This window comes from Hyaena hyaena, unplaced genomic scaffold (genome assembly GCF_003009895.1).
Source record: "Hyaena hyaena isolate Hyena2069 unplaced genomic scaffold, ASM300989v1 scaffold_650, whole genome shotgun sequence".
Lineage (NCBI taxonomy): Eukaryota > Metazoa > Chordata > Mammalia > Carnivora > Hyaenidae > Hyaena > Hyaena hyaena.
Genome location: NW_024081283.1, coordinates 410101 through 419567, shown reverse-complemented (window position 1 = coordinate 419567; position 9467 = coordinate 410101). Strand labels below are relative to the sequence as shown.

At 45.9% G+C, this 9467-nt stretch overlaps 1 long non-coding RNA gene across 1 annotated transcript; it reads right to left on the bottom strand.

Annotated features, from left to right (window-relative positions):
• Positions 1–266: 266 nt before the first annotated feature.
• Positions 267–5176, bottom strand: LOC120219805. Its single transcript, XR_005525398.1, has 2 exons — positions 5130–5176; positions 267–605 (listed from the first exon to the last, which is right to left on the bottom strand). It is a non-coding gene; the product is annotated as an uncharacterized LOC120219805 (long non-coding RNA).
• Positions 5177–9467: the final 4291 nt, after the last annotated feature.

Genomic DNA, 9467 nt, shown 5'->3' with positions numbered 1-9467 from the left:
ATTTGGAACACATGGCTCACTTGGTTTTCAGGCCACGACTCTCTTCTAGTTTTCCTCCTATCTCATTCTGCCTCGAGTGCTTCTCCTGGTCTTCACCACTTCTTCATGCCACAGGGCTGGGCACCGGGGACTCTTCTCTACGTGCCCTACGCTCTTGGTGATCACATTCAGTCACGGCCTTCACAGGATTCTGCTAGGCCTCATCAGTCCTTCCCATGCCCACAAACAGAGCTGCCACGTGTTTGTGGCTCATTGAATAGACATCATTGATATGGACGATCTGTTTATTAGGAACTGTTACAGCCAGCTAATCATTTCATTCACAAATGACCAACTAACCCTCATCCTGGAATCCTTTTGACTAATTCAAGTCAGGTGTGATCCCATGACCTCCAGGTGAGCAGTGGGGTATCCAATTTGCCACCCCAGAGCCATCCATCCCCCTGGCTTTAGAGTCCTGATATTCCATGATACTCTCTTCCCCGACAAATCCCTTGTCACCCAACCCCGTGCAGGTGCACGCCTCAAATCTGTAGCTGCAGCAGCTCCTGCTGGTATCAGTGCAGCTGTTTCCTTTCATGAGCCTCTTTTGTGCACTGACATATCTGAAAAAAAAAAAAAGAGGGGGAGCATATTGAATTTCAGGAGATGAACCAGCTGGTTTAAGACAGACAAGGAAGAAAAAGATGACACGGTCACTGGGACAGTCTTCATGAGAATATAGTTCCAGGAATCCAGGTCCACACAGGGATTTGCACAGTGTTAATCTTACCCCTGAGATAAGGATTAAGAAGAATCTGCCCATAACGATGCATGCTTTCCAAATATCCTTCCGAGCCTGGAATGTAGAGATCGCTCAGGAACTCAGAATCTGAACACTGTCACTATAGCCCACTCTGGTTTCAAATTCACTTTGCTTTCTTGCTTGTATTTTTTATTTTTTCCAGGTGTGGAGATTGGTTAAGTGGCCACAGCATACTCTTACTTAACAACATCAATGCTGTTAGAGGACTCAGATAAATTGGCACTGGGGCCAACATGCGACTTTTTGACCTTGTAATTGCAAATATGGAGCTGTTTGTTTTCTCAGAAGTGTCTAAAACATGTGGGACAGGTATAAAGTTTCCACATAAGCCAACCTCTTTGTTTTGGTCTGATCTAAACAAACTGCTTCCTGCAGCTGGGCCAAGAATATTCCTTCCAGTCCTATCTTTTTGAGCAGGCCCAAGCTTGGAGACTTCCAAGATGGAATTCTGCCATGTCTTGTATGTGACAAAATCTTAAACCAACACTTCTCAGTGCCAGAAAAATAGCAACGTAGCCCAGGAAGAAATCAAAGCTGCATTTCTATTAAACAAAATTATTAACATGATAAAAAAAAAAAAAAGACCATTTTGTTAATGATCAAATATACAGGCTTCAGCCAATTAAAGCTTTGAAGCAAATAACCGTAGCTAGAATCCCTCACTGGAGCTAATCATTACAGCAAATGACATTTGAAATCTTTTTTTTTTTCTCCTAACTATAAGAATTAAAAGTTGAAGCAAGTTGCCAGCACAGCATGTGATCTGAGCTCAAAGTACACTTGCTCCAAATTGCAGAGCCTTTAACTCAAATGGGACAAGACCCTCTTCTGCCCAAATTAGCTAAGCAGAATTTGCTGTGAAACTCCCTAATGTCTACTCGCAACAAGAACTGCATCCTGGCAACCTACAGGAAGGGGAGTCACATGCTGGACTAAAGCAGGCTGCAACCAACCAAGCTTGGTGCTTGTCATTCCTTTGTCCAGCTGGCCCAGGGGGTTAACAAGAACCAACCAAGAGAGCAAGGCCTCTGTGAGCCAATTATCTCTACTCCAGTTTGCAATCCAAGATGGCACCCTACACTTGGTCATCCATCTTAAGATGGGGCACCTGGGTGGTGCAGTAGGTTAAGCGTCCAACTATTGATTTCAGATCAGGTCATGATCTCGTGGTTCATGAGATCAAGCCCCTTGCCGGGCTCTGCACTGACAATGGGAAGCCTACTTAGGATTCTCTCTCTCTCTTTCTCTCTCTCTCTCCCCCTCTCTCTCAATCTCTGCCCACCCTAAATAAATAAATAAACATTTTAAAAAATGCAAGCCCGCAGCCAGCCCATGGAGGATGAAGGAAAAAGTTCTCCACCTTTGCTGAAACAGCTCAGAGGTTTTCACTACTGATTGGGAGCTCAGCGTCATCAAATAGTGGAAGAAGAAAAAGCTACCATGGATTCTAGATTGGTTAAATAAAATATGGAGCCAACATCCCATTCAAGAGAGACCCCATTTTTCATATTTCAATGCAATAGGTATGCCTTTTGTACTTAACAGTTATTCATGCTTAATGGCACAATAATAAACCCTTGCATTTTTATAGGGCTTTACAATTTATAAATCACTTTCACATATATTCATGCTTTTTTAATCCTATTCGATGGCAAGGCAGGTATTTTACCCCACCTCAGAGATTAGAAGAAGAAGAAGAAACTGGAGCTCAAAGAGATCAAGTAATTTGCCCAAAGTCATGCTAAGAAGCAATTAGAAAAACATCCAGGTCCAATCCCAGGTGCTTACCTCTACACACAGTTTCTTAGATGAGTGGTTTTTACACCTGCCCCTGGAGAAATATCAAAAAGTTCAAAGTTGCAACTCTGATCAATCTCATGTGTGCAGATGAAATGAAGGAGAAGAAATATGGATTTTTCTCTCCCTGGCCCCACCTCCACCCCAATCAAGCACAATTGTGTCCATACGACTATGACCAAAAGCACTAAGCAGCCCACTGCACTGGCCCTTCTCACCAGCTATCTTAGTTTATTACTAACTAAATCCTTCTCGCTACACATCCTTCCTCACTCCACTGTCACATATATTTCCTAGAGTAGAAGCCCCTGAGGGCAAGGACTGGGCCATTCTTGCCTTGTGATGGTCTGCTGTGCCCCACAGAGTTCATTTCACTTACTGACTGCTTATTGTATATCTGCTCCTTATCATTTTGGAAAAGTACGAGTTTATCCTGAGGTAGAGCTAGGAGCATAGCACGAACCACGTTGCTTCCTCACTAATCACCATCCACTAGGTTTCCAGGCTGTTCATGCTCCTCTGAGAGAACATAAGAGATAAGACCCCTGGCCACATGACAAAGATGGTGGTCTACATCCAGGCACAGCCTCTAAGCCTCGAAAATACCCATTATTTTATACCTGAAGGGTTTTATACACACAATACCCTTTGCCATTGAAACTAATAGTATATAAAGAGAACAAGTCTTAGACCTCACTCCAGGGGTAAATGAAGAGCTATTTCTCATCTCTAAGGCAGTTCTATGACTTGTACCAGCAGCATAGCACCTGTTCAGAATTCTGAAAGACTATGGGTGAACTGAACGCATAGATATAAGCTGCAAACCAAGAGTGAATGGAATAAGGAAAATTAGGAAAGGTATCCAAGTAAGAATAGGAAATATGTGGCACTAGGCAGTCTCTTCTTTGATCTGTTTATAGCAGAGCTCCTCAATGGACACAGCAGGGATCTGTGTGTCCTGCCAGGCACCTGACCTCCCAGAGCTCTGACTCTCCTAAATGCCACATTTCACATGGCCATCACCATTCAGGTAAGATCAGCAAGCAAGATGTCACCTATTTGCCATCCTTGTTTATAAGACCTTGCTAGAAATCAGCAAGCTAGGCCTCACATGTTAGGCCTCAGCCACAGTGCTTCCTCATGCTCCTCTGATTCCAAGATTCCTGCTATTACATTAACAATCCAATTCTGGGGGCGTCTGGGTGGCTCAGTTGGTTGAGCAACTGACTCTTGGTTTTGGCTCAAGTCATGATGCTGGGGTCCTGGGATTGAGCCCTGTGTTGGGCTCTGCACTGAGTGTAGGACCTGCTTAGGGTTCTCTCTCTGTCTTTCTCTTCCCCCTCTCCCCCACTTGCTCTCGTTTTCTCTCTCCCTCTAAAATAAATAAAAAGTTTCAAAAATGAACAATCCAATTCTGATCATCTGGATTCTTAAATTTTTTTTTATTTATTTCTGAGAGAGAAAGACAGCATGAGCAGGGGAGGGTCAGAGAGAGAGAAAGAGAGAGAGAGAGAGAGAGGGAGACAGAATCTGAAACAGGCTCCAGGCTCTGAGCTGGCAGTCAGCACAGAGCCTGACGTGGGGCTCGAACCCACGAACCGTGAGATCATGACCTGAGCCAAAGTCGGACGCTCAACCAACTGAGCCACCCAGGCGCCCCCAATTCTGATCATCTGGATTCTTGACCTCAACTCTTGGTAGTTCTTTGCCCTTCCCCATCACCAGCCCCCACACCAACCCTCAGCCCCAGACCCCTGGCTAGGGATTCTGACCAGGGCCTAGTGACCTGCCTCTACTAATTCTTGTCCCCCCAACACCTTCTTCTCATCCCTTACCCGACTCAAACACACCCACTCACCACCGAGGCTCAGTAGAAAGGACCCTGACCTGGTCTAGATTCCCTTTCCTGACTGCATGACAGCAGCCCAAGGTCACTGAAGAACTGAGATAAGCATGGCAGAAGCGGGAAAATTCCAAACTAAGAAAGGAGAAGGGGAGATGCTAGCCTATGGTTCACAAAACCTCTCTCGGTTATGGAGTTTATCTGAAAGTCGGGCCCCATCTTTATCCCTTCAGAGAAAGTAAAAGATTCCAGTTCTGGCTTATTTCTGCTTTATGGTCAAGTTTCTGCCTTCGAGGTAAGGAGCAGATGTTTCCTAAGCTCCCAGGGATTTATCGGCCTTGTTCACACCTTCAGCAGACAGTTCATTGCAGCTTTAATTTATATGGTTCTGTTTCACTGGTGGGACAATAACTCACGCTCCATCTCGAGTCACAAAATGGCGGCATGCAGGAAAGGCAGACTCGCCTCCCCACGCCTAGCTCCTCGCCTCTCACTGCCCACCTCCCTACTCCCCAGCCTCTCTTCCATCACATTCCCCCATATTCTCTGAATCCAAGTAATACGGCCAATCCCAGATTGGCAACATGCTGCCAAGGAGGCTCCCTGGCAGAGGAAATGTCCCTGGAGAACCTTGGTCTGGAAGCCGCCTGTAGGGTTCAAAGCCCAGTTCTGCCTGCAACTCACCAGCCAAGTCAGTTCCCTTCTTTGGCCTCAGTTTCTTCATCTGTAACCTGAGGGGGGGCGGGGGGGGATCGGGCTCAATGACATTGTATTAAACTCGAGTTTCTCATCTGTGAAGGGAGCTTTTGGGCTTCTGCTCGGGTTGTGCCCTCAGACTTCCCACAATGCCTTACTGCTACTCCCCTGCCATTGAGGCTCAACCAGCAGAGGGAGAATCATTCCCAGCTGCTGGCAGCCTAATCCAGCTGCCATGCGGGAGTTTTGTTATGCCTGTTTCACAGTGGGTCGTGTCAAGTCAACATGTATTTCTTAAGTGCCTTTGACAAGCCCAGAAAGAGGGTGGAGCCCTCTGGGGCCTCAGTGACTTCATCTGTGAAATGAAAGGCTTTCGCTCGCTGAGCTTCTGAGGTGCCTCCCAGCTCTTAAGTCCTGAGAGTCAAGATTCCACTGGGGGAAGGAGGTTACACCCTGGGGTTGCCAACCACCAGCCCCACCCCTGATGTGGCCTAGGTCCAGCTCCTTTCAAGCCTGTTGCACCTGGGACCACACGTGGGCAGAGTAACCCTAAATCCAGCTAATAACCCATTCAGAGGTGAGGTAGTGCACGCGTCACAAACACAGCCATCCCCCACCATGTCTTCTTGGCTGAGCCTTGGCCCTGCCCCCTCCCCAGCCGCAAGTCTCGGGGCTACTTTAGAGAGAGGGGGGGAGAGGCAGATGCTTCTCTAGATGGTGTGATTTGAAAGAAGTCCCCACCTCCCCTGCAAAATATCTCTCACAGACCTCCCTCAAACCCTCATCATAGGCACTCAGTTTCTTTGCATTCTAGCATCTTGCTTCCAGAAGTTTCCTGTTAAATGCAAATGTGCACAGAAAAGGAGCATGTACTCAGCCTTGGACTTCTTTTCCCCAATGCTACCCTCTCACCAGCTCCCATTTCCACTCTCCAGCCCCCCAAAAACATCTGATAAACACAAGAAGAACTTACCCCACAAAGAGAGAGGCACAAACCCCAAATTTATGAAGGAAAAACTAAATAGGAATGAAGATTAAAGAGGCATGCTGTCTGGCTTCCACACCGACTTATGTTCTTGACAACTAACAGAAGAAACAGGATTGGAGAAGGAATTAGTTGAAGAGGAGGGTAAAGGATAACATAATAGTGATTTTCAGACCCACTGTGTTGTTAAGGTTTTTAAGGAATTAAAGTTCTCACTTTAGAAAATCATAAAGCCCCATCACTGTTTGACTTGGCTCCGTGTCCCTCTTCTTAGATTACTGCACGTGTTTACTATTTAAGTTGGAATGAAGAAAAATTAATTTTGAGTGGATAAATTTTGAGGGATAAGTGTAGATACACAGATGGAAACCACAGATATACCAAATTAGGATTCACTCTCTGCCCTCCCCATAGAAGCCAGAAGAAATAATGGCTTCACCCTGCATGGAGCACGATTTAAGCCATGTGGGAGACTTCCCTGAAGAGAGAGTTGTTGAATCTGAAAGAGTGAGTTATAGGAGATTGTGAGGGCATTTCCTTTTTTTCTGTAAATATTTTAAAAACAGAACCAGTTCCCATTTGTTATGGATGGAATTCTGTCTCCCCCAAAGTTCATATGTTGAAGCCCCAGCCCCCCAATATGACTCTATTTGGAGAAAGGGCCTATAAGAAGGTAATTAAGTTTAAGTGAGCTTATAAGGTGGGACCCTAATCTTACAATGTCCTTATAAGAAGAAGAAGGGGTGCCTGGGGGGCTCAGTTGGTTAAATGTCCAACTCTCAGTTTTGGCTCAGATCATGATCTCACGGTTCTGGAGTTCAAGTCCTGCATTGGGGTCCGCACTGACAGTGTGGAGCCTACTTGGGATTTCCTGTCTCCCTCTCTCTCTGCCCCTCCCCACTTGCTCTCTGTCTTTCTCTCTCTCTCAAAACAAATAAATAAACATTTTTTAAAAAGAAGAGGAGGAGGAGGAGTGAGAGGGTTACCACCTATAACCCAGGGGGAGAGGTCTCATTAGAAACCAGATTTTCCATAACCTTGATCTTGGACTTCTAGCCTCCAGAACTGTGAGAAAATACGTGTCTATTGTATAAGCCACCCAGTCTGTGGCCCCCTCATTATGGCAGCCTGAACTGACTAATGTTTCTGCCTGAGGGAGGATGACAAAATAGGTCCAGTAACAAATGGGGATTAACTACTTTTCCAGGCATTAGGCTTATGGCAGTAAATATGACATCGCCAGCTGGGTGGGGCCACCTCCTCACAATACCTCTAGCCTATGGGTTCTAGAATCCACATGCCTTTTCCTAACATGCAGCCTCTAGGACTATGTAGCTGTACCTTCCCCAGAGTGGGTAGGAATAGCGCTTATTGTCTGGGCAAGGAAGCCAGTGATTGAATGACTCTCCTTCTAGACTGTTGCCTCAGTAATGCCAAGAGTCCAGATGTGGTGCCATGAAGTCCAGATTTGACCTGTCAAGAAATAAGAGGATGTTGCTGTGGGGAAATCAGAAACAGCCATCTTTCCTCACAAGCAAACCTGAGGAGAGCAGACAGCCCAGGTGGGCCTGCAGATGTAGCGTGACTTCTGGAGCCAAAAAGGACCAGCGAAGAGTCTGATGCCCTGGGGTGGGGACAGTGTCAGGGGACAGTTTCCCTAAGGAAGCCAGAGGAGACAGGAAGAGGAAAGTGGGGGAGGGGTGTTAAAAGGAAACTGGGCTAGTGTGGGCTTCAAGAAAGATATCAGACTGTGCTTGAAAGCTGGGACAACTTGCCTGTCTTTTGAACAAACTCTGGTTAAAATTAAGAGCAGAAATCTGTACTTGATAAAAACTATTGTCTCAAAGCTTTTGAAGAAGGAGCAGAAGGAAGTCAGGCTATTTTTCTCTTTTTCTCCTGGTAAATATTTGTGGATGTCACTGTGTAAAAAAAAAAAAATGATGTGAGTAGGTTTCAGTCGGTACCCAGAAGGACACGGAAGCTGTGGCATAAGGGTACCCCAGCAGGGGGCGGGCTTGACTTGTAGTGTTCGCCAATTTCTGTGTTGTAAATATTCCCACCAAGGCTGATTTCAAGCCACCAATGGTTGAAAAATCAGCTTGCAAAATCCCTGCCTTTTTATCCACGGTAACAGCTGACTCTAGTATACTTCCACAAGGCACACAGAACGGATAGCAGGTGACCTTGTGCACAATCAGCTGGGAGGACCAGGAGCCCAGTGAGCAGAAAGAGGAGGACCCTAGAGGGTGATGTCAAGAACACAAGCAGATTTTCCTCTCTGGGATGTGTCACCTCACATGCATTAATAGAGGTCCACTGTCATGGCCGTTCAACTGTCCTCCTTCCCAGAAGCGTCAAGAGCAGTTCTGTTGAGGAGGCACTACCTTGTCCCCTGTGCATTGCCCGTGTGCTACCTCGAGCTCAAGGGAAGAGCAGCAGCCACAGAGAATCCCCAAAACCCACCTTGTTTTTAAACTTCTAAAAGACCAACTAAAACTTTGATTTACAGAAAAAAGAAAAGAAAACAAAAGAAAGGAAACAGGGAGGGAATTTAGAAAAGATCTTCACCAACCATTGTAAAACCAATACGCCCAGTTTTCCCAGGGACCCCAAGAAAATGTCTATTATTTCCCCCCTAAATGGAGGAAGAGAAAAGGAATTCCCATTTTTGGATTTGGCCAACATCTCCCACCCCCCATCTCTCCCAGTACAAGGCAACAGGATGGAAGCAATGCTATGACTCAACTACCCCTGACGTTCTTCTATAGATTATAGTTATGGACTGACCCATTCTCTGGACACTCATAAATAATCCATCTAGAACTTCATTCTGCAGTCCAATGTTAGTCTTCAAATGAACTACAAACATATTCTTTTGTTTCCAAAACAAAACCACAGGCAAAAGCTGAGACTGAGGTCTCTTCCTCTCCAGCTTACTTTCTAGTACCTGGTGCTGGGCTCCATGCTCAGTCAATCCTCACCCAAGTTAATTCTTCCTCTCTCTCCTGCAGAAACTCACCAGGGGGTGTTCTCTGAGGACTCATGGCAATCACCTCCAGGAGGTTAGGGAGACCCTACTCTTTGGGCCATGAGTGAGAGGACTGGGCAGAACTTGAGCTAGCATCAGTAAGCATTGAACAGTACTTGATGAAGTAGATGAACTAAAGAATAGGATTATTATACATAACCTAAAGGGTCTACTGTACGTATGCAAGTTATCTATTTAAGAGTCCAGGTAGATAATATGTCTCACAGTGCTTACGTAAGAAGGTGCAGCCAGTGTGAATATATTTCCACCAGCCCTCTGGCTGTGCTTACAGCCGAAATCTCCTGCATTTCCT